The sequence below is a fragment of the Lagopus muta genome, chromosome 4 (genome assembly GCF_023343835.1).
Source record: "Lagopus muta isolate bLagMut1 chromosome 4, bLagMut1 primary, whole genome shotgun sequence".
Lineage (NCBI taxonomy): Eukaryota > Metazoa > Chordata > Aves > Galliformes > Phasianidae > Lagopus > Lagopus muta.
Genome location: NC_064436.1, coordinates 22,003,837 through 22,026,269, shown reverse-complemented (window position 1 = coordinate 22,026,269; position 22,433 = coordinate 22,003,837). Strand labels below are relative to the sequence as shown.

General features: G+C 33.7%; 1 protein-coding gene across 1 annotated transcript in view; it reads left to right on the top strand.

Annotated features, from left to right (window-relative positions):
- TENM3 (teneurin transmembrane protein 3) overlaps positions 1-22,433 on the top strand; it is a 1,260,835-nt gene that overhangs the window by 49,123 nt on the left and 1,189,279 nt on the right. The window contains exon 2 of the mRNA XM_048943303.1: positions 3,704-3,820. The gene's annotated coding sequence lies outside the window, so the exon portion shown is untranslated. The remainder of the gene's footprint in view (positions 1-3,703; positions 3,821-22,433) is intronic.

The window sequence follows — 22,433 nt, the reverse complement described above, 5'->3', positions numbered from 1 at the left end:
ATCCTCTACCACTTGCTAGAAGTGTGTGATATACACTAAGTATACAATCTTTGGTAAATTGTAGTCCCTAACTTTCATTCTAATATTTAAAAAAGCAAATTAAACTGATAAACGAAAGAGTAACAAGAAGAAAAAGAGATCAAAGCTGAGCTGGAGTACCAGACTAGCTGGAAGAATAAAGAAGATTAAGGCATGCAAAATCATTTGTTACTGCAGACAATTTAATTCATTTACTGATAAGAGGTAGCCAAATTATTCCTATATCCTCCACCAGTTTCTGTGGCTAGGTTAAGAAACATCAATCAACATTATACTAGGAAGCTCAGTGTAAGTGATCAAGTGAGGGAGGCCTTTGCGCACATATACGCACATACACTTCTTGTTAATTGGAACCTGTTTCAGTTATCTCCCCAGTGAGGTGGCACAGCTGAATCTTGGCAAATGTGACACTTTGACAGTGTGGTCTTAGATTCATCTGGTTTTGCTTACTGTGTTCTTATCTCCTAACAGAAAAATTCCAGCAATGGGAAATTGCACCTTACCTCTCTGTTGAAACATCTTAGCCCACTAACTGTTGACAGATTTCCCAAAACAGGAGCAGCTACTTTGAAAATAATCTGTGTTTAAAACAACAAATCATTATCAACAACAACAAAAAGCAGACAGCATTTTCTTTTTTAAGCATACTGAAAAAATCAGAGAACACACTGTGTGCATGCAAAATTACTGTGGATATTTTTACTCATAGAAGAAATTTTAACTGAAAGGTCAGAGGGAATGATGGGTCAAATCCATGTGCAGTTTCATCAGATCTTAAAAATAAAACATAACAGTTATTAACCTATTCCATGTTCCTTTAATCTTTCTTGAATTAAGAAAGATTTCTATTGCTTTATAGAAAGCAATAGAAAATGTAGATCCTGATTCTGGAATCGAGGGTGATCAATCAATAAGAACTTTCCTCAATAACTTTAGCTATCAAAGCTAATTATTCAGAAAATCACGCACACACACATTATATATATAAATCAGTACAATTCTCAAACTGCAAGGATACATCAACAAGAAAGAAAGAATAGTCATTGTTCAGATCTTGATTTTGTGCAGAGATGATTGTCTCTATGAATTATGAAGCCAGAAGATATGCACTCATGGAAACAAGCAAACAACATAAACCTTTACAAGATATATAGTAACAACTATGAGAGCTTAAGGGTGGTGAAATTTCAAAAGCTTAGAAAGGGATTGACAGCATGCTGTGGAGAAATATTCAAAGAACTATACATATTTGTCTTTACTGAATTTCCATGAGGGACCTTAAACTATCAGGCTGTTCTTTCTAAGTCCCTATAAGAGATGATGAACAACAAACATAGATTTTAAAGGAACAAAAAAATATCACTCTATCTCTGTCAAAAATATTGCAGCAAGCCTGAAGATATAGAAAAGAGATGATATAACTTGAATTTAGTAAACTTCATTTTTTATAATCTAGGAGAATTTATTTTAGATAGGCTAGGAAATTGTGGTCTACATAAGACTGGTTTAAACTTAGCATACAATTTCTGAGAAAAAATACATTCTCACTATTTACTCATAGAATCACAGAACCACTGTGGTTGGAAGGGACCCCTGGAAGCTGTCAAGTCCAACCCCTTGCTGAAATAGGTTCTCTAGAGTAGATTACACAGGAAAGGGTCCAGGTGGGTTTTGCATATTTCCAGAGGAGACTCCACAGTCTCTCTGGACAGACTGTTCCAGTGCTTTGTCACCCTCACAGTAATGAAGTATTTTTCTCATGTTCAAATGGAATGTCCCATGTGCCAGTTTATCCATCATGGCCACTATTTTTACTCTTTTTCCAGTAGCTGTGTGTAGGGTTTGATGGTTTTTCATTGGTATTTCACATCATAACAAAATGCAGTGCATTGGGAGTTGAAGACAATGCTGTAGTTCCATGTTTCCTGTTTAGTAGTAGTAGTAACAGAAATACTGTTGTAGTCAGTATTTCCTGTTTCCTAGTCTCAGAAGAATGAATTATAACTCCCAGAAGGCTTCATTTCCATATCTTGTCATGTCAAAAGGCCATACCATGACACTGGGCAAAAAATAAAGTGGAATCCCATAATAGCCTATACAATATTTTCATCAGTATTTTATACAACAGAATAGACAATATTCTTGCTGCAATCAGAAGACATTATTCAAGTTCGAAATGATTATAGTTAATTCTAGACACAGTGGAAAATATTAGACATATAATAGAGATATGAATGAGCACAAGTACTAAGTAGGAGTACTCAGCCGTGAGGAATCACCTCTAACACTTCCGGAAAGAATATGGGGACAATATATTTGCCATGCCATACTGTTACACATGCAGCCAGTTCCAGACTTTTTGGTATCTTACATAAATGTTTGCCCTTCTTTCATGTGAGATGCAGTAGTGCTGAAGAGGTGTTAAAATGCCTGGCAGACATCCTTTGGCAAATCAGAAAACATTTCATGCCTCTGTCATTCTTAATGAATTGAGGCATAGCATATTAATTTCTACCTAACCAATTACAGGGTTGACAATCTTTAGCAGATACACAAAGGGAACTGTCTGAAACTACTGAACCTATATCCACCAATCTTTAGGAACCTGGTATAAGCATCCAGTTACCCAGATACCCTTATAGATCTGTCCATTTATTTTTTTTTTTTTTAACAAACAAAGCAGCAAAAAAGAAAAAAAAAACAACAACAATACCACAACACAACAGAATGTACGTACATTTTGATAGTTCATAAAATTATTAAAAGCATAGATAGAAGTCATGTAACCAGGTTTGTTTAGCCTGTAAAATCAGAATTATGATAGTGTTACCAAGGAGATCAGCATAAATGTTTACCTCCGATTTATATATGACAAGAAGTAGTGGGTTTAATTTGCAGCAAAGCTTGAATGCAAGAGATGAGAAAAAGAAAAGTAAGAATGATTAACTCCAGCACTGAGTTGTTAATCTGAAATTTATTTCAGCTTTGAAACCTCAAGCTTTGACTACATGTTTTGAAAGAGGGGTTGAACAGGCATTTGTCATACTGGTTTAGGTCTGAAGCAAGTTGCTGCTGAACCCTGCTTGCTGTAAGAAATGCTAGGAGGTGTAAACATGCTCTTTTTATGCCTTACTCCTATTACTTCTTAAGTCGTTTTCTGCCAACTATGTGAATAGTAACCAGAAGAAGGAATAGAAGGTTCTTCTGTTTCTACTGAAAAAAAACATGTAGGAATTATGAATGAGCTTTGCTTTTAAAATACAGATGACTGTTGATTTTACACGTTCTATGCATTACAGTTTTTCTTCATGTTGAATGAAAATCCGGTTGCACTCTTTTTGAAGGCTGTCATTTCACTTTGTGGTCATTATGTTCCTCTTCTTAGGCCACCAGATGGCTGTTTAGATGTAATAAACCCAAAATGCTCTACTTGCCAGCTGTAAGATTGAAGGACTCTGGGGTCATTTGAGTGCTATATGAGGACAAAGTTTAAACTTTTGTCTTTTGTAATAATAATTGCGTATGGATAATGGTGTGAACTTTGTAATACATTACTCAATACTTTTTTGTTTGTTTTTTCTTTTTAATTTTACTGTTTGTAATGACTTGGATTATAGTGTTTTCCACATATGATTGTACTTATTCTGTACTGGTTATTTCCTAGGTTTATGTCCAGAAAAGGAGAACATTCATCATAGGATCAGAATACACTCTGGATTTTCTTCCCATGTGAAGACTACACCAAATGAAGTCTTAAATCCACTTACAACAACATCTTTTTGTAAGTAGATTCTATCAGTGTGTAAGTAGACTATCAGTGTGTTATTCAGTTCTCAATGAAGAAAAATTGGCCTATGTAATTGATCTAAGAAAAACTGCCATATATTTATATGTGCACAAAATATTGAAAAAAATAGAAGGATAAAGGCAGACAGATCTTCTGACAGATCTTTCCCCACTGCTTTTTCTTAAATTCAGATTGAGAAGTGAAAATTGAGAGTCAAATACTGTTAGTTACTTTTCAGAAATGATAACTCCGTACACTATATATAGGAGCTGTGTATCAATGAAATCACAAGGCAACAAAAGCAAAAGTAGAATTATGACAATGAGGGACTATACGGAGAACAATATTGTCCTTATGCATACTATGTGTTTATAATACTCTCTTCATTTTCCCAGAAATAGAATAACAACCAGTTATAATCTCTTCCATGTTTTATATTCTTACTACTAGATAGCACAGCTTAAGAGATGTAGGAAACCCCTTGTTATCAATTATTACTCTTAGTTATATTCCTGGCAGTTGTATCAAGGGATATAGAAAGAAATAGAATTCAGTGATGGTCAGATGTACAGTCAGAGAATTGGTTGTGACTGGTAAAGTAACTATTAAGTATTTTTAAAATTGAACTTCATCACACTAGTACAAGCTGAGACATAAACCTCATTATTATTATGAAATAAATGGATATTTTTAAATACTTTGAATTCACAAAGCATCCAGGCATATAATTTTGAGCTTTGAGTTATTTGTAAGAGGTATTTGAGTTGATGTACCTAATTTTCTGGTTTCAGAGTTATAAATTTCACGTATAAAAAAACATCATGGAAGTTTTATGATTTATTGACTAAAAAACATTTTTACTTGTTTATTTGTTAGAATGTCATTTTTGTGTGGTTGAAATATGTAGAGGTACAAATTGATTATGGGACGATATACCTATGTTCTTCAGGAGTTTGACTTCTTGAGATCATTACAGAGTAGACATTGATGTTAACTGGAATATTCACTACAAAGTAACTAAAATATGGATTGATAAGAAAGAAGAATTCTTATTATATTGAGCACTTGAAATTTAGAGTCAAATAGATGTGTTATTTTTGCACTTTATTTTCTGCTATTTAGTAAGTATGCATCTACTGAAAAAGCTTTTAAAAATGCCTTTAGTCTTTTTTTTTTTTTTTTTTTTTTTTGTTTGTTTGTTTAAAGTTGACTTTTCAGCAGAATCTAGGCATTCCTGTTTGCCATCTGTTGTTTAACACTCCATTCACTGGATAGACTTTTCATCTTGGCTTCACAATTTGAAACTAGAAAGCAATGCATATATATGAGATTAGACAATGTAAGGATATATATCAGTGTTAATTTTTTGAATCTGCACTTGTTTATTTGAACTCTGTGGAAGGAGGGAAATTTTGAAATAAAAAGGAAGTTCTCTATAGTACGTTCTACAGCTTTTATGAAAATGAATGGTTGGATGGAGGAGAGTGACAATCTTGTATGGTCAACATGTAATGTCTACAGTGTAAGTTCAAGCTATATTAGACAGTGGAGAATGCACAGGGGAGTAAAACGTTTCATTTGCCTCTATTGTGGAAAAAGCTTGTGATATCTTAATACTTTCTTACATACTAAAAGCATTCAAACACCAACTGTATATTTATTGGAAACAAAGTATCACACTTTGTAAAAATTGCTGCTTCTAGAGACTAGTGTGAGTGTTTGGATAAACACTGCTTTCATACTCTTTCACCTTAGATAGTAAAAAACTGATGACCTGGCTGAATGCTGATATTTTTTGTAAATATGTGGAGATGTAGAGGGAGGAACTTCATATAAGAACAGAGTGCAGTCAAGTGAACAAAGTGTTTACCTCTTTCATTCCCAACTTTCTGTTTATTGTCCTAGATATATTTGTAATACTTTAGCATGCAATAGGTTTTAATGGCAAAGATATTTTTAGCAGTATCCATTTGTGTATATGAAATAATTGAAATTCACTCAATAAAGCATAGTTCAATGTACATGAACATGTGAACTGGCTCATTTATGAGTCACTTCTGCATGACTGGTACAGCAGTATTCCACATAAGTTAGGGAACTTACTGTAACTGGCATATAATAATATTGAAACAAATTGTCCAATACATTTATTTCTTTGACAAAAAGTGATCAATTCTATTTTGTCAAATTCTATGCTGTTCTGTCGTTGAACTGAAAGTACACGTATTAAAACAGTGATGACTGGGAAGTCTGGTGTTAAAATTTGATCTTTTGTCAGAGAAACAAATCGTGAGATTAACTGAGGAGTCACTGTTAAACTTAAAGTGCAAGGTAGCGAGAACAAAAGAAAAAGCTTTACGATGAGTTTTGTCAATCTATAATTTTTCAGTTAAGCAGTCATAAATCAAGGAATATTGTATTTTTTGAGGCTCATTAAAGAGACATTATACATTAGAACAGTGAGGCAGTCAGCATAATGAAATGATGAATGCCTATAACTATTTGTATGTAAATGATGTGAGACAGATTTGCTGGTGCTACAGAGGAGAATAACAATCTATTTGACAGTTCCCTGTAGGTGCTACTTCTGGATACAAGTGACAGATGTTAAACGAAAACCTCTTCAACTGCAAGCACTTATTAGCACTCAGTGGGGAAAAAATGGCAATATAGAATAAGACAAATAGCAGATAATGCTATTTAAATAACTTTGTTCTTGCAAAGCTTTATTGTCAATGTGAGGTTGGTTTTCTTGTTTGTTTTCATTGACAAAGATTAGGTATGTAGGAGTGCCTTTTGGAATGTAGAAAATTGTCATTTGAAACATTAAAGAAAATTCAGTTGCTATGATGGGAACACTTGATAGAAAACAAACATATGTCTCATGAAGAAACATTTTAAAAAAACATTTGGTGAATATTCATCAAATTATGATTATTTTTGATATATCAGGATTGTGTTTATTTGCTGCCTGTACGTAATTTATTAAAATCAGTTTCAATTTTTATTTCAATTTTTAATTTTTTTTCTATGATACTGTAGAAGACTGTTGCCCTTCAGATCTATAATTTTTGTTCTAAGAGGGCAGAAGAAATTAATGAGTCCAAGCACAAAATGGCAAATAATTTTTAGGCTGTCTTATGTTTTTATTGCTAGTCTGTTTGTCTCAGGCCTATCCTGAGATGCTACTCCTAGAAGGAGAAAATATAACTATGTGTGAGGTTCACATGTAAAAATAATAAAACTCTTCTTCAGAGATGAGCTTTCAGTAGTTCAGTAGGCTACCAAAGACACTTGATTTATCTCTTATCTTACTTTGTAACAAATTTGCTTAGGGATTTATATTCATTAAATCATTGAGACACAAGAATTGATTTTTTTCAATTTGTCAAAGCTTACTTTAAACTTTTTTTTTTTTAAAGTAGCCTGTCTATAATGATTTTTTTTTCCCCATCTGCCAGCCAAACTACTGCTGGAAAGGGTAGAGATTAAGCAGCTAAAAGTTGCTTTATGTCTATCTACATGGTTAGTTTCCATACTGCCTCATGTCTTTTAGTATTCTAAAATCTGTGACACTATTTGTGCTTTCTCTTTGTTATATTCTGTCATCTGTTAAGGCTACCTTGTGTTGCTTGCACTAAATCTCTTAGGAGCTTTGAATTTCACTGCACCACTGCAGTTTGTAATCTCCTTTCATGGTGTTAAATTATCAGCCACATATGCACTGTGTCTGACTTACTGGACGTATTTATTGTTCCCCTGGCTATTGTGCTTACTAATTTGTTTCTTTATTGCTTTGCCTAGAGTTAGGGAATATTCACCCCTGGTTCTCTGAAATCTTAAAAGAATAGCTAAAGTTTGTTCCTCTGTACTTTTTGCCATAACTTCTCACTGTTCCAATTCAAGTGTACTACCAGTTTAGCAATCTATTTTATTGAGAGGTTACTTTTCCATAGTTCTTGATTAATGTTCACATGGAACAGCAGCAGGTTCAAGAATCTAGAATGTGAACAAAACATCAGTAGTGGAAGGAGAATACAGACAAATTTTAAGTGAGTATATAAGCAATATTCTATGATCTTAGCAACCTTTTCACAAAGATAGACTTTGTTTGGATGTAATAAGGGGTTCATAAGTCCAGGAAATGTATTTGGATTCTGTTAATTAAGCCTCCCTAAATGAAGAGAAGGCTTAAAACTATTGCACAATTTTATCTCCTTCACTGCAGCACAATAGAATTGCAAACAAGAGGGAAGTAGTTACAGAAGAAAGAACAATTTCGTTGCTTCATCTTCTGCTCTCAGATGTTCCACTGTCCCTCTTACACCAGATTCCACAAGCTTTTTAAAAACTGCCTTGCATATCTGGTTGACCTGAAATGTTTTGAAGAATATGAGAACACCTAAAATTGTGTTGACACTAAAAAGAGAGGGAAAGAAGGAAGAAGAAAGCTTTGTCTTAACTGTATATGCAAAGTAGTAAAGAATTATCCAGGCGATATTAGGGTGTTCACAAAGGGTAATGAATAGGCTAGTATTTGTGAACTGGGAAGGGTTTCAAAGAGTTCCCAAAGAAAAAAGCTGTGATGGAGATGGATCCTTAGGCTTAGAATACCAGATAGTGGAAAAGCATTTTCCTTTACTATTTTATATTTCCATTATAACAAAATAGACTGCCTTTCCTGGAAGGTCTTATGGTGTTGTATCAACACAACCAGTGCTCTGTAGACTTCTTTTCATTTCCTCTAAGGTCATTGCAATTTTGCAAAGTACAATATCTGCTTAAAGTTGGATTTTAGAGCAGTTAAGGAAGTTCATGAAGAAGTAATTCTACCTCTTCACAGAATGCAATTGGGGAAAAAAAAAAAAAAAAAAAAAAAAAAGGTTTCTAAGACGGGATAGCAATATAATGCTTTATCACCATATTCTATTCGTCAGATTCCTACCATGATTTCAGGAAGGTGATTTGCTGTTTCCATGACAGATGGAAAAAAATTGGTTTGTGCTGTATGTTAAAAAATAGTAACAATATCTTCCTTGTGTTCTATATAAACCTCCTAAAAATATATCTTTACTGGATATTTGTATTCCACACAATTTGAGAACCAGACCGGCTTGTTCCCTTCAACCTTAGAGCTTCTATGATGCAAAGCACAGTTACTGAGATGACTGGATCAGGAATTAAATTGAATCTGTTCTTCTGAGGTCAGTTCTGTAAGATGATCCTGTATGTTCCAATGCAATGCTCCAGAAAATTACTGGAAACCAGACTTTTAATTGTGTCCTTATCTGTATGATTATAAGTCATAATCCTACAAAGAACTGAATTAGAAATCAGAATTGGCTTCAGTTTTATTTCAGATTTTTTTCTTTAATGTACACTTTTAAAGCACAAAGACCATGATTTTTTTTAAAAAAGATAACTATATGAAAATTTCTGAAGTGGAATAAATCTGCATTCAGGTAGTGCATTTAATTGTGTAGTTAGTAGGCACTGAGCCACACCTCCCAGAACAAAGATAAAAATTATATTGCGTAATTATTCTATGATATTGTCTGAACAGACAATAAGTAATATGACTGAGCTGGAATGATGTGTGTCTTCTTTAGGATTACAAGTTAATGAGAAAAAAAAGGGAAAGTTAGAAATTTTCTATTTTTTATGCTTAATTAATTACAACTTTAGTAGAATTTTCAGATTACAAGGCGTATTTTGGAAATAAGGAATACAGTTCATATTTCAGATTTAAATACAAGTGCATTCCGTTTTATTTATATTTTAGAAGACTAAATTTACAACATGCTTTAATGCTTACAAGTTACTCTCTTAGATTCTAAGTCTACATTTATAAACTTATACTATTATACATGGTATTAGGTACAATACTATATATTGTACCTAAATAGGCAGTAAGTATATACTATATATATATGTTTATAAATACTGACTAAGCATACAGATATAAATAAGCACTTAATAATTTTTATTTGTATGAAAACAATTAACCACAGGTTAATAATTTACAATGTAATGTAATTGCCTTTAGTACTTTGAAGAAATTCCTTTGAAATAATTTACTGAACTTCTTTGTCTCATCAGAACACCTACTTAAATATAAATATTTCATTCCCTCATTACCTCTACTTAGTGTAAATAATAAATTAAGTACACTGACATCTCTGTAAACAATTCAGAAATAATTTCTTTCAAATTTTTTAAGTCAAATTATCAAAGAAATGTCATACTTAAGACAATTAAAATGGCTATGCCTGTACATGCTAGGTTGAGAGTTTTATTGTACTGTTATGTTTTAAAATCATCTCATTGCTTGGTTTTACTAGAATATTTGAGTAATTTCTTTCAGAGCATAACATTATCCATCGTTGGCTTTCTTTTTTTTTTGCATTTATTTTTGACTTAAAGCTGACTGCAGATACTTAGAATTCTGATTTTGTGCCTCAAACTTGATTTATAACATCATCAATTGCACAAAAAAAAGTTAAGAGCTCTTGAATGTTGTTTATTTTTCATTTAAAAATCTATTTGCATAATGCAATAAGGAAGTGCTATAGAACTCATCCATTTCAGGTTTTTGTTTGTTTGTTTGTTTTTTTAATAAGATCTTCATACCTTCTTTAAACAGCATTTCATGATGGTAGTTTGAGCTGAGTTCTGCTGTGCGAATGTTCCAGGAGAGTATATAATTAATATGGTAATATTTTACCACATATAGTGCTGTTTTACATTATAGAATAAAGTTTCCAGTATATTTCCAGTAATCAAATTTTCAAAAAGTTGTGATTTCCTACTTATTGCAGAGACAAAATTTTACACAAATAATAATTTGTATTGACCAAACTGTTAAACAAGACCAAAGTGCTTGTAGAATTTTTTCAAGTATAAAAATTTGGAGAACTCTTACAAGCCAGTTCCAGGAGAATTGGCCTCTCTCCGGCTTTTACAAAAAAAATGTGGAGAATTTTACTTCAACCAAGGCATTTGGACTGAACCAAAAACCCAGTCTTCATAATTTATGTCAAAATATAAAATGGACAAAAAGATGGAGATAGGAAAACTGTATATTTAAGCCACCTGTTAAAAAAAGTTATTGGATAACATACTTAATTGGTTATTTGCATTAAGTATTGCTTGGATCCATGAGTACAAATCTATGGTTGCGCATATTGTGAGTGTGGTTTTTAAAATCTGATTTTAGATCTTATTTTTAGATTAAAATTAAGAAGAAAACATACAGAATCAGCAAAAGATCCCATCAATACATTGCTTTTGCAGCTGAAGATGTCATAAAATTTACACACTGGTGTAGAAGAGAGCTGTCCTTGAACAGAAGGCTGAAAATTGTTCTTCAGTCCTTTCGATACACAAGTATAATTTTATGATAGCAGTGAAAGGAGACTCGTAAAGATTGTTGCTCCACTGATCCTTTCACAATTTGATAGCATCAGGAGCTAGCACTGGTTTTCATTCTCACCCATTCATCAGTCTGTGCTTTGTCATTTTCAGAAGAGGGCTACAATTTTAGAACTTCTGATAAGGAGTGAAAGTAAGGCAAGACTATGGAAAATATAGATATGGAAATAAGTGATAACGTTATCATAAGATTTTAGAGATGACAGGATATATAAATTTATATATAATTAGTAGTCTCAAACAATCTTTTGTTTTCCATTTTGAGGTATGGCAGAATTTTTGACAGAATGTCTTTCTGGATGTGAAAATAGACAAAAACAGATTTATGACTGATACTGAAAATGTTGTGGACTGAACAGTAAGACTGCCCTGTATTCTAAGTTTCCTCCTCTGCCATAGTAAAATTTTTATATTCAAAATGGAAGCTGGATTGTAGAGAAGATGGGAAGTAAGTATGGTACTAAATACAGGAATGCAGAAGAAAAGAAAAAACAATGGAAAAATATGATAATAGATACCACTGAATAAAGTGAGATGAAAGAATACTTGAAAGAAAGAAAGACAATTAGAAGGGTTTTTTTTTTTTTTCATCTTAACTTTAGAGACTGCCATAACCTGAGGCAAACTGTTTGACATTGCAAAGCAGAAGCAATTATCTATTTTACTGAAACGATTTCCACCTGAAGGAGATGGAAATTAGAAAATGGAAAGATGAAAAATCTGACTTAGAAATACCGTATTATAGAGTATAATATACTAGCCTGTTTACAGTCTTGTATATCCACAGGATGCATCATTTTGTAGAGTTGTACAAATAACATAATTAAACATATAGATGTATGTATTTTTGTGTCCATTTATATGTATTTCTGTATGAATTTATTTCTGTAAATTAGTATATCAGTTATTGTACACATCACTGAAAACTGAGGTCCATTACCTGAAATGCCCAAAATTTTTATAAAGTAACAATTGCAGTTTGACATTACATTCAAGCAGTAAACCTATAATAGCCCCTTTGCAGCGTAAGTGTGTAGCCTAGAATAGTTCACCTTTTTTCCTCTTTTATCTACGGCATGAGGTAAAGCTATGTTGAAGAAAAATGTAAGGTTTCTTTTTTTTTTTTTTTTTAGTTGACTTTGGAAGTATGAAAGAATAAAAAAATAGCTTAGATTAAAATGAGAAATATAGCCTTTAAGTTCTGAAAAGAATAAATTTAACCCTTTTGTAGTCTAATAAGTTATATTTTCCTTGTTACAATTGATACGGTTTGTGCAAATTCTTTTAAGAATTGTGGTTTTAGCTTTACAAGATTCTGGAATAGTTGATTTACCTGATATCCCTGATAGCCAGTTTCTATTTTAGTAGACTTATTTCTATAGCAAGTGGCTGAGGAGAACAAGCTTGCTTTTTCTGTCTCAGTGAATTTGAGTCTACATTTTCCTCAACAGTAATGATGAGGCCACACATTTTTCTGAGCAGGTGAATGTTGTAAATTTCTCCTAAATCCTGTATTTCCCTATTGCTTTGGGAAACACATTAGAAACCTTAATTATGCATTAATACCAACATTAGTGTTTGTGTAATATATATCACCAGTTTTAATATGTCTGTTTTTGAAAGTGAAGACACAAACCTGGGAATGAAAAGGCTCTGACATAACTTTCCTAACTTTCCTGGGATTACCACTGCCTTAAATGAAAGGCTCATTTCTGACCCTCTCTGGATTGACTGCTGGGCATGTAAGAATTTATGGATTGTTCTCCATTTGCTCTGAAGAGCAAAACAAAACAGAATGAAGAACCCAATCAGCATCATAAGTAACTAGAAAGAAAAGACTGAAAGAATGTAATTTCCTTTCAGTCTTGTGAACTCTGTGTCATCCTTTCAAGTTCTTGAAAATTGACTCACCTGTTTACTGATGGCCCTCCAGGGGTGACGATAATCCTAGATGAAATTTCTTTCCATGATGTTCTTTATCAGTGTTAGATCACTGTGTCACATTTTTATTGATGAACTGATAATATGTAAGACCTGCTGAATGGAAACACAGAAATGGGTGTTTCTAGATATGACAAAAGTTCATCAGTCCTTCCTTACAGACAGGTTTTAACCATTAGTACTTGCTCAATTTCTCAAGTTTTTTTTTGTAAATCTTGCTTTCTTAAAAGTTCTTTTCTTGCTCCTAAATATATTTGCTTATAGGAAAACTAGTCGAAAATAGAAATCCTAATCTCTGCTTCATGGTCAAATCCTGGACTTAATGGCTTGCACAGCTATCTGTCAAAAATTGCTACAATCAACAGCCTGCTGTAAAAATATTGTAAAGAAGATTTCAGTATAATAGTAGTGTGTGACAGCTCTGATGATGTCTGTCACCAGGATTCCAATAAAGACTTCATAGTATTGAAAGTCTGGAAGGGAAGAGTGAAAAGGCAGTTAATATGAATAACATATTTTTGTGACCCATTTTAAGAGCAAATTTACATTTTAACTGAGTTGGATACATATTTTCTATTCTATTCTGAAGCTTACTGAAGAAATTAAAGAAGTTTTATCCAAATCATTTTATTTACCATTTGTGAATACTGTATGCAACTTGAACAAGAAATGCATCATTCACTCAAAACAAACAATAATATTTAAATTAATACATTAAATTATTTATATTTATACTAGTATTTAATATAAGAGCAGAAGTTAAGTCTACTCTTGAACGTAAGCATAAAACCTGATTAAAAAATTTCTAAAAATTAAAGTGGCATTTTAATCTAATGTCAGGAGTGAGTATCTCAGTTCCTTACAATAGTCTTGAGAAAATAGTGAGCAAATGAGAGGGAATAAGAACAGAAGTTCATACTCAGTGCTGACCAACAAGTCTTCATGCTTTCTCTTCATAGTTCCACTTAGTAATGGCTCTTGGCGCAGTCTCCCCCAAGACAAAATCTTCCAATTTTTTTTTCTTAATTTGATTTTGTAAATTAAATTCTCATTTCTTCAGAGTATTTCTTGAGTGCACTCTGAAAGTTTCTGTCTTTCTTCTCCTTCTCTCTCCCTGATTTCCAATTAAGGAATTATATAATTAGTGTATATAATATGGTCAGTTTTTATAGGCCATGGATTTTAATTCAAAATTCAGAGGATCTTTAGTTCAAAATTTAGTTCTTCAAACTTTCTCTTTTTTCCTTTCTCCTCTTCTTTGATTTTATGGCATTTAGAATTATTCTAAAGATTTTTTTTTGCTTAGATATTGAAATTATTAAAATGTCTTTAAATTTCACCTATTTCAAATAATGACAGAAGACTTTAAATATAGAATATAGAAATAATAATCACACTTATTTAACGAAAAAAAACCAGACTAAGTGATCAGTACTGCAAAATTCTTGGGCTGACATATGGGAATGTAATACATAACTTACTTTTCTGCCTGACAATTGTCAAGGTAGGAGAATGGACCAAATTAATTACTCAGATTCCCCTTGGCCTATTTTCTGTGGTTCATTTTCATGTTCTTTTCAAGTGAGAGTATAACATTATGTTTTAGATTTCTGCAACTAATTGGGACTTTCTAACTATAAAATTGAATTAATTTAATGTAAGTAGATCGGGCATTTGCATTTTATTATTTTTCTATTTGAACTACTGTCGTTAAATTTGTTTTGTACAGTATGTATTGCTGCACATACTACATTAACTAACTCAAAGTAAGAAATATTAGGAACAGGTTAATATTTTTTTTCCTAATAAGTTATTTGGAAGTCTCAGTGAAGTAAAGGATAATAGAGAGTTTGTAAGTGACAGACTGGTGGTAAGATGACATCGGCAGCAGCTGTTTTGATGGTTTATCTGTTATATACAAATAACAAATGGCTCTCTGTCCAGGTGGAGACTGGTAATAAGTGATGTCCCAGGGGTCTGTCTTGTGTAACATCTTTATCAGTGACATAGATGGTTGGATTGAGCAGCAACCTTGCTGATGGCACCACGCTGACTGTTGCAGTAGACACAGCAGAAAGAAGGGATGCCATCCAGAGGAACTTTGATAAACTCAAAAGGCAGGCCCTTCTGAACCTAATGAAGTTCAACAAATCAAAGTGCAAGATTTCATGCTTGGGTTGATGTAATCCTGGATATGTATACAAACTGAGAAAAGAACTCTTTGCGAGTAGCCCTGCTTAGAAGGACTCAGGGGTTGTGGCTGATGAAAAACTTAATGTGAGCCAGTAGTGTGTTCTTGCAGCCCAAAAGATCAGTGGTGTCCTGGGATCCATCAGAAGAGGGCTCGTGAGGCCTCATCTGGAATACTGCATCCAAGTCTGGGGCCCTCAAAACAGGAAAGACGCAGAGCTTTTGAAGAGAGTCCAGAGGAGGTCCATGAAGGTGATTGAAGGGGTCGAGCACTTCTTGTGAAGTAAAGACAGGGTGAAAGAAGTGCTTGTTCAGCCTGGAAAAGAGAAGGCTGTGGGGAGACCACATTGTGTCCTGCCAGTATCTAAAGGGAGTTTATAAACATAAGACAAACTACCTTTTTACACTGGTAAATGTAAAGTAGTGATAAGAGTAGGGCGAATGGTTTTAAACTAAAAGAAGAGAGGTTTAGATTGGATGTGAGGTGAAGTTTTTTACTGAGTGGTGAGGTGCTGAAACTGGTTGCCCAGAGATGTTGTCTATGCTCCGTACCTGGAGGTGTTCAAGGTGAGGTTGGATGGGCCCTGGGCAATCTGATCTAGTACTTGATCTAGGAGCTGGCAACACAGCCTGTTGCAAGGGGGTGGAATTTGATAATCCTTGAGATCCCTTCCAGCCAAAGCTATTCTATGATTCTATGAATAATCTGAAGTTTTCAATCGCTTCTTTCCATTTGAGGATAAATTGTTTCTTACAATAGCAATTATTATATATTCATTTGCCAGCAGTCATTATTAATCTGGTAGTATGTATGTATAACATTTGCAATTGGGAAGTTAGAAAGGCTGTATGTAATTCTAATGTACACACGATCTTTTCTTACCTATTTAGTATGTTTGAGATATTTGCTTTTTTTCTCCCCATATTTTGACAAAATAAGCCAAGCACAACCTCATCCACATTCAGAACTACTCTATACAGAAATGTAGAGTATTGCTGTACAAATTTAAATACACATTCTCTGTGGTTGTAACACTTGCAAAACTGAGGGGGAAAGATGGTTATCAGCCACTTACAGTGATTTTGACATATTTATAAATCACCTCTCTCAAAATGTGTTTGTATAAGGCACTGAGAGCATAGTTCATTTTCATGGTATCTTGAAGATTCAGATCAATCGAAAAAACCAGCAGACTAAAACATCACAGTGTGTGTGGTGTCAAATGTTAAGAATTAATAACCAGATGAATTTACTCTGCAAAACTAAAAGTATGATAATGAAAGTTGTTGACTTATTACTTTTTGTTTACTTGCTGTTCATAGAAATAAAATCTAATTTTGTTAACCAGATATACATTTTTACTTTTTCATGAGCTATTCATGAAAGTTCAGCTTAGTTTTCATTTCTGATTTCTTCAAATATTTATTTTCTATTTCTTCCTCAAATGATATTTTCTTGGAAATGAATGTTTAAGTAAAGCTTAAACTCTGTTTTTTTGTTTAAATTTTGCAAGTAAATATTTTATGAATAGAAATAAAAATTGAGTGAGTAGGACTGACATAATCAGATTTCCAGTACTGAAACAATTCCATAAAATAAAGTAAATTGACATTTTATTTAGCCTTCTGTAATACTAACTTCGATAATCTAGTGGGCTGAAATGTGTTGAGATTTCTAATTAGTCATGATTGAGTCATTAGTCTATGCTTTGGAGAATGTTGACAGGATTAAGCAGAAAAAAAAGACTTGAATGCATAGTGTAAACAAAGGAGTTCGTTTTTGTCCTTTTCAAGTACTCTGCTGTCTGGAATCTATTCTGAGAAAATGTAGAATTTCCATAATTTTGCAATACTAATTTACTGCAGTGATAGCACCAGTACATTTGGTAAAAGTTACTGGAAGAGAGAGTAGTTGAAATCAGTCTGAACTCTTCCAGTTTCATTACAAAGAATCCACATGGCTGATTTCGAAGTTAGAATCATATTTGTTTTGGACCTGTACGATGCTGCTGTCAAAGCTGGGATTGCCTTCTGCTTAAATGTAGAAATAGTTTTTAACAGCTCTACTATATATAACATTTCCCAAACTGATACTTTATTTTCACGTTGCGTATCAGGTAGGATTTGTGGCCTAGTTTCCAGTACATGGAGTAATGAGCAAAAAAGCAAAGTTACCCTCATTGACAAATTCAGTAGGCTTTTTAAACTTCTGCCCATCTTTGAAAAGAAGCTCCTGTTACCTGATTGATCAAATTTTTTTTGTAGCTGAAGCACAGTACATGTCTGTGTCTTTGTGTATGAGATTGGGTAGCTGGCTTTTTAAGGAGCTTCTTCCTGCAAGAATGGAGTTTTGAGCATACCTACAGAGGAAATGCAGATTTTCTGTTGAGTGATTGCATCTTTAGGTTGTCCTTCATTATTTGTCACTTCCTTGTCATTCTGTGTTGAGTGATGACAAAATTTAGTTGCAGGGGTGTTACTGTTACAAGGCTGTTACAAGGAGTTTGATGGGGAGCATGTTTGATATTTGAATAATCAAAGAAATATACCGCAGAACCTTTTCCTAAGAGATTGTGATTTTCTTGAGAGATCACCCCATCTTTGATACTATTGGATCAAAATATGTAACTCTTCTGATCTTGAAGATGAAAAAAGGGAATCTTATTTTGTTCTTGATAAGTTCTTGTTTTGAACTTCCTTTGTATTTACATAATACCTTAAATAAACCTTGGTTATGCTTATTTACAATTTGATAATTCTGAGGAGAAAAATGATGTGAGATGTTTGCAACTGTTCATCTGTTTTTATTTGTAGTTCAGGGAGCTGTTAGGTTCATCTTGAACTGTTGATTGAACACCTGGTGAAGGGTTGTGGCTGGTCCAGGGAACACAAACGCATTGTTTGCTTGTACAAGTGTTTTCAGCTACCGCAGGGAGAGTATCGCTGGGACGTGGCCTGCTCTATGAGGAGTGTTGCATAACTAGAGAGCTGCTTCACCAGTTGCGTGAGTCCAACTCTACTCTGTATATGACTATCAGCTTATCATGAATGCTTTTTATTGTCAAGAATTTGTCAGAAGGAATTTTGCTTCTTTGTGGTCAGAGTAGTAATATTTGAGGTAAATTAAATGGGAGATAATAGAGCAGTATCTAACACTTAGAAACTAGACCAACTATTTTCTTTATGATGTTTTAATCATGGAAAGCTCTTCATATTTCTATATGGTTTGTATGTGCAAGTTGTATAATGTGAAATGTCTGCTGTTTTTCACATGTGGGATTATATATGTAATTTGTGAAGACTAGACACTGCTTGTTTAAAAACAGAACAGTAGTTGACCTCTCTGTGTGCAACTAATTAGGATGTTAGCTGGTGAAAGATCTTTCAGCTATAGTAGCTTATGTACATTCACTTTTAGTTTATCTCACTTGATCAGAGGTCAAACTCATCCTTGTCTCTGAAGAAGTTGCTCATATTTTTATTTGCTTTTCTGAAAATGTAAGTTTTCATGGAAATATATTATTTCTTTGAGTATTTTGCTTGTGCAATTCACGCAAGATTAATCATCACATGTAGAGTCTTAAGGAGTGAGAAGTTAAATCCCTATTGTTAATTCTCTACTCACGCAAGAGAGGTTGAAGCATCACATGAACTACAGAACACCTGGCTCTTTTCAGTGCTTCTAGGATTGTTGCTGCATCCTACTTGTACAACATTGATACATGTTTATATGTTAAATATCAGTTTAGCTTTTCTTCTTTCAGCAAATGTCCATAGCTCAAGTATCAGAACAGTACTTTCTTAAGAAAAATATATGAAAATGAAAATCCACAAATATAATGCTCATATTGTAGTCTTGAAAAAAGTCTTCTAATCATATTTAACTGTCAAAGAAATTGAATCTGCTTTCAACAGAACCAGAGATCTAAAACAGTGAAATAAATCCTGGGTTGTGTAATATGTATTTAGTGTACTTCTGAAGCACGCTGTCATGTTTTATTATATTTTGTCTTTTAAGTGATAAATCTTTTTGGTCTTATTTCATCAAACTGTAGTATTTTCATGGAAAACTATTTTTTTCCATTATGCAGACCACTAGCAGAGAACAGTTATCATGTGAGTGAAAGAACTATGTGTAGAATCTGTATCCTTTAATTTGAAGAATGCTAAAATTGTCAGGTTTTTCCTCCTAGTATATGTGTAGAGTAGGAAAAACATCATGATCATCTTACCAGGTTGTAAGAAGCAGACTGCTAGAAAGTACTGCACACTGCATTGAACTGCCTTGAAATATATGATATTAATGATACAATATGAGTATTCATGGAAAACTATTCATTATATTTTTGCAATTTCTTTGACATAGTATGTGAGCATAGTTCAGTGTTCTTTAAATGTATTCTTAGGGTTTTTTTCCCCCTTTCTTTTCATGAGACTTCTGCTAGAAACAAGAAGTTTACAGTCTACCTCAATCTTTCTGAATATATTTTAGGTTACATTGTAGCTAGGAAACCAGATATGCTAAACTATTATGGTGATATAAACTTTTATTTTTCTGCTAGCTAAAGTGGTACATAAACATAAACTGAACCTTACCATTAGGTCCTGTATTTGTAGAACTAGAATAGATTAGATAATGTTGAACAAAAACAAAAAACAAATGTGTTGAAAGAGTTTTAGAAATAACCCAGTGCAAAGCTACAGGCTTGGGAAAGAGTGGCTGTAAACCTTCTGAATGTATTAACCAACAACCCATTGAACATAAGCAGCAGTGTGTTCAGATGGCTAAGACTAATGGATGGCATCCTGGCTTGTATCAGAAATAGCATAGCCAGGAGGAGCAGGGAGGTGATTGTCCCTTTGTGCTTGGCACTAGTGAGACTGCACCTCGAGTTCTGTGTTCAGTTTTGGGCCCCTCACTGCAAGAAAGATGTCGAGGCTCTAGAGCATATCCAAAGAAGGGTAATGAAGCTGTGAAAGGACTGGAGAAGAGTGTCTGAAGGAATGGGGATTGTTCCTCCTAGAGAACAGAAGGCTCAGGAAAACCTTATTGCTCTCTACAAGTGCCTGAAAGGAGCTTGTGTCGAATTGGGGTTTGGCCTCTGCTCATGGGTTATAGTGGTAGAGTGAGAGAAATGGTCTCAAATGGTGCAAGGGGAGGTTCAATTTGGATGGTAGGAAAAATTTATTCTGTGAAAGAATGGTCAAGCACTGGTAAGTGTTGCCCAAGGAAATATTGGAGTTGCCATACTTGAAGGTGTTCAAGAAATGTGTGGACATGGCACTTAGGGATGTGGTTTAGTGGGACAATATTGATGGTAGGTGGATGGTCGGACTAGATGATCTTAAATATCTTTTCCAACCTTAATGATTGTATGTTGTTTAAAATGTTGTCAGATAAAACCTGCTTTCTTACCAGCTATTCAAGAAGCTTCTGTTATCCCTTCTTTAAGTATTGTTTCCTTTGAGTTCTTTAGTACAAGGTATTTAGCAGATTAACATAAGAAAATTTGATAAGTGAAGTCTCACCTTTGGAGCATTCATACAGGCACCATTCACAAGGTTCTTCAGGTGATGACTCTGAGATAGTGTTGTGGTTTAACTCTGGTGGACCACTAAGCACCACACTAACTGCTTGCTCATTATCCTGCTGTAGGTAGGGAAGAGAATCAGCAAGCTTAAAGCAATAAAACTTATGCACTGAGATGAAAACATTTTTATACATAAAGTAAAAGCTGCACATGCGAGAAAAATCAAAGTAGGAAAGTAGGTTTCATCACAAATAATGATTACTGGGAAAGACAAATACTACGGTTCCAAATGTCCTCCCTTCTTCCTTTTTTCTACCAGATTTTGTTACTATGCCTCAGGTCATGTAGTATAGAATATCCCTTTCGTCTGCTGGGGTCAGTTGTCCTGGCTGTATTTCTCCTAACTTCCCTTGCAGTCTGGAAGTGCAAAGAACAGGAAAACTTTGATCGTGCATGAAATCTTCTCATCAACAACAAAAACAACATTGTGGCATCAACACTATTTTCATTACAAATATAAACACAACACCAGTATTATCTGCTAGATGATTTTTAGATGGAATGTCTAGTTTGAAGACATATTTATGTTACAGGTTCAAGATGGAAGAATATCTAAACTGTCATCTTTCTTTTTTTCATCTGTCAATCAACATGCACATAGTTGTGACCAATGAACTCTTGGAATGACTGCCAATGGTTTTGGCATCAGAACAAGTGAGGGACATGACACTGATAGTGTGTGAGGAGACAAAGGGAGGGAGAAGAAACAAGCATTATGCCAGTAGGTTAAAGGGGCTACTAAAGGATAGATTTATCGCATTGAGGGAGGGTGTGAGAAGACAGAATGCAAATCAAGAAGTAACTAGTTTCTTATGGCTCACTTCTCTGTTATGCTCTTAGATGCTTTTTTGTTTTATTTTTTTAAGGTCTTACATCTTGGTCGGAAAAAAAATAAATTGGATTAAAGCAGTATCTTTCTCACTAAAACCTGATCAGATTAAACTGTAAATTCCCTGACTTTGAAATTTAGCAGAAGCTTGTTTGTTCTGGTGGACCACTTTTAAGATTCCACAAGATTGCGCAGTCTTAATTTGGTTTATAGAAACTTCAATAAGTAGGATTCCTTTTGTGAAAGTGTCACTGTTTCACATTGTCTCTTAAATCTCTGACTGTTCTTGTCCACATAAACGAATTGTAAGAAAGCTTTTCTTGATCCTTCTTTTAATATAAATTATGGAGAAAATGTGTTCATCCAAAAGACAACCATAAATGCCAGAAAATAAATAATATCAACAACCCAAAACAAAGAATGGGGGAAAAGGAAGAAAAGAACAAGAAGGAAAACCCACAAAAAGTGACGGATTCACAGATTACTGTGTATATCAGTTACTTACCTCAATAGCTCTATAATCCTATACTGTTAGGAATATAGATCTATTAAGTAAGACAGATTGATTTAAAACAGAGGAAATCTGAGATCTGCTCAGTCATTTTGCCTATAGTAATTCCAATTC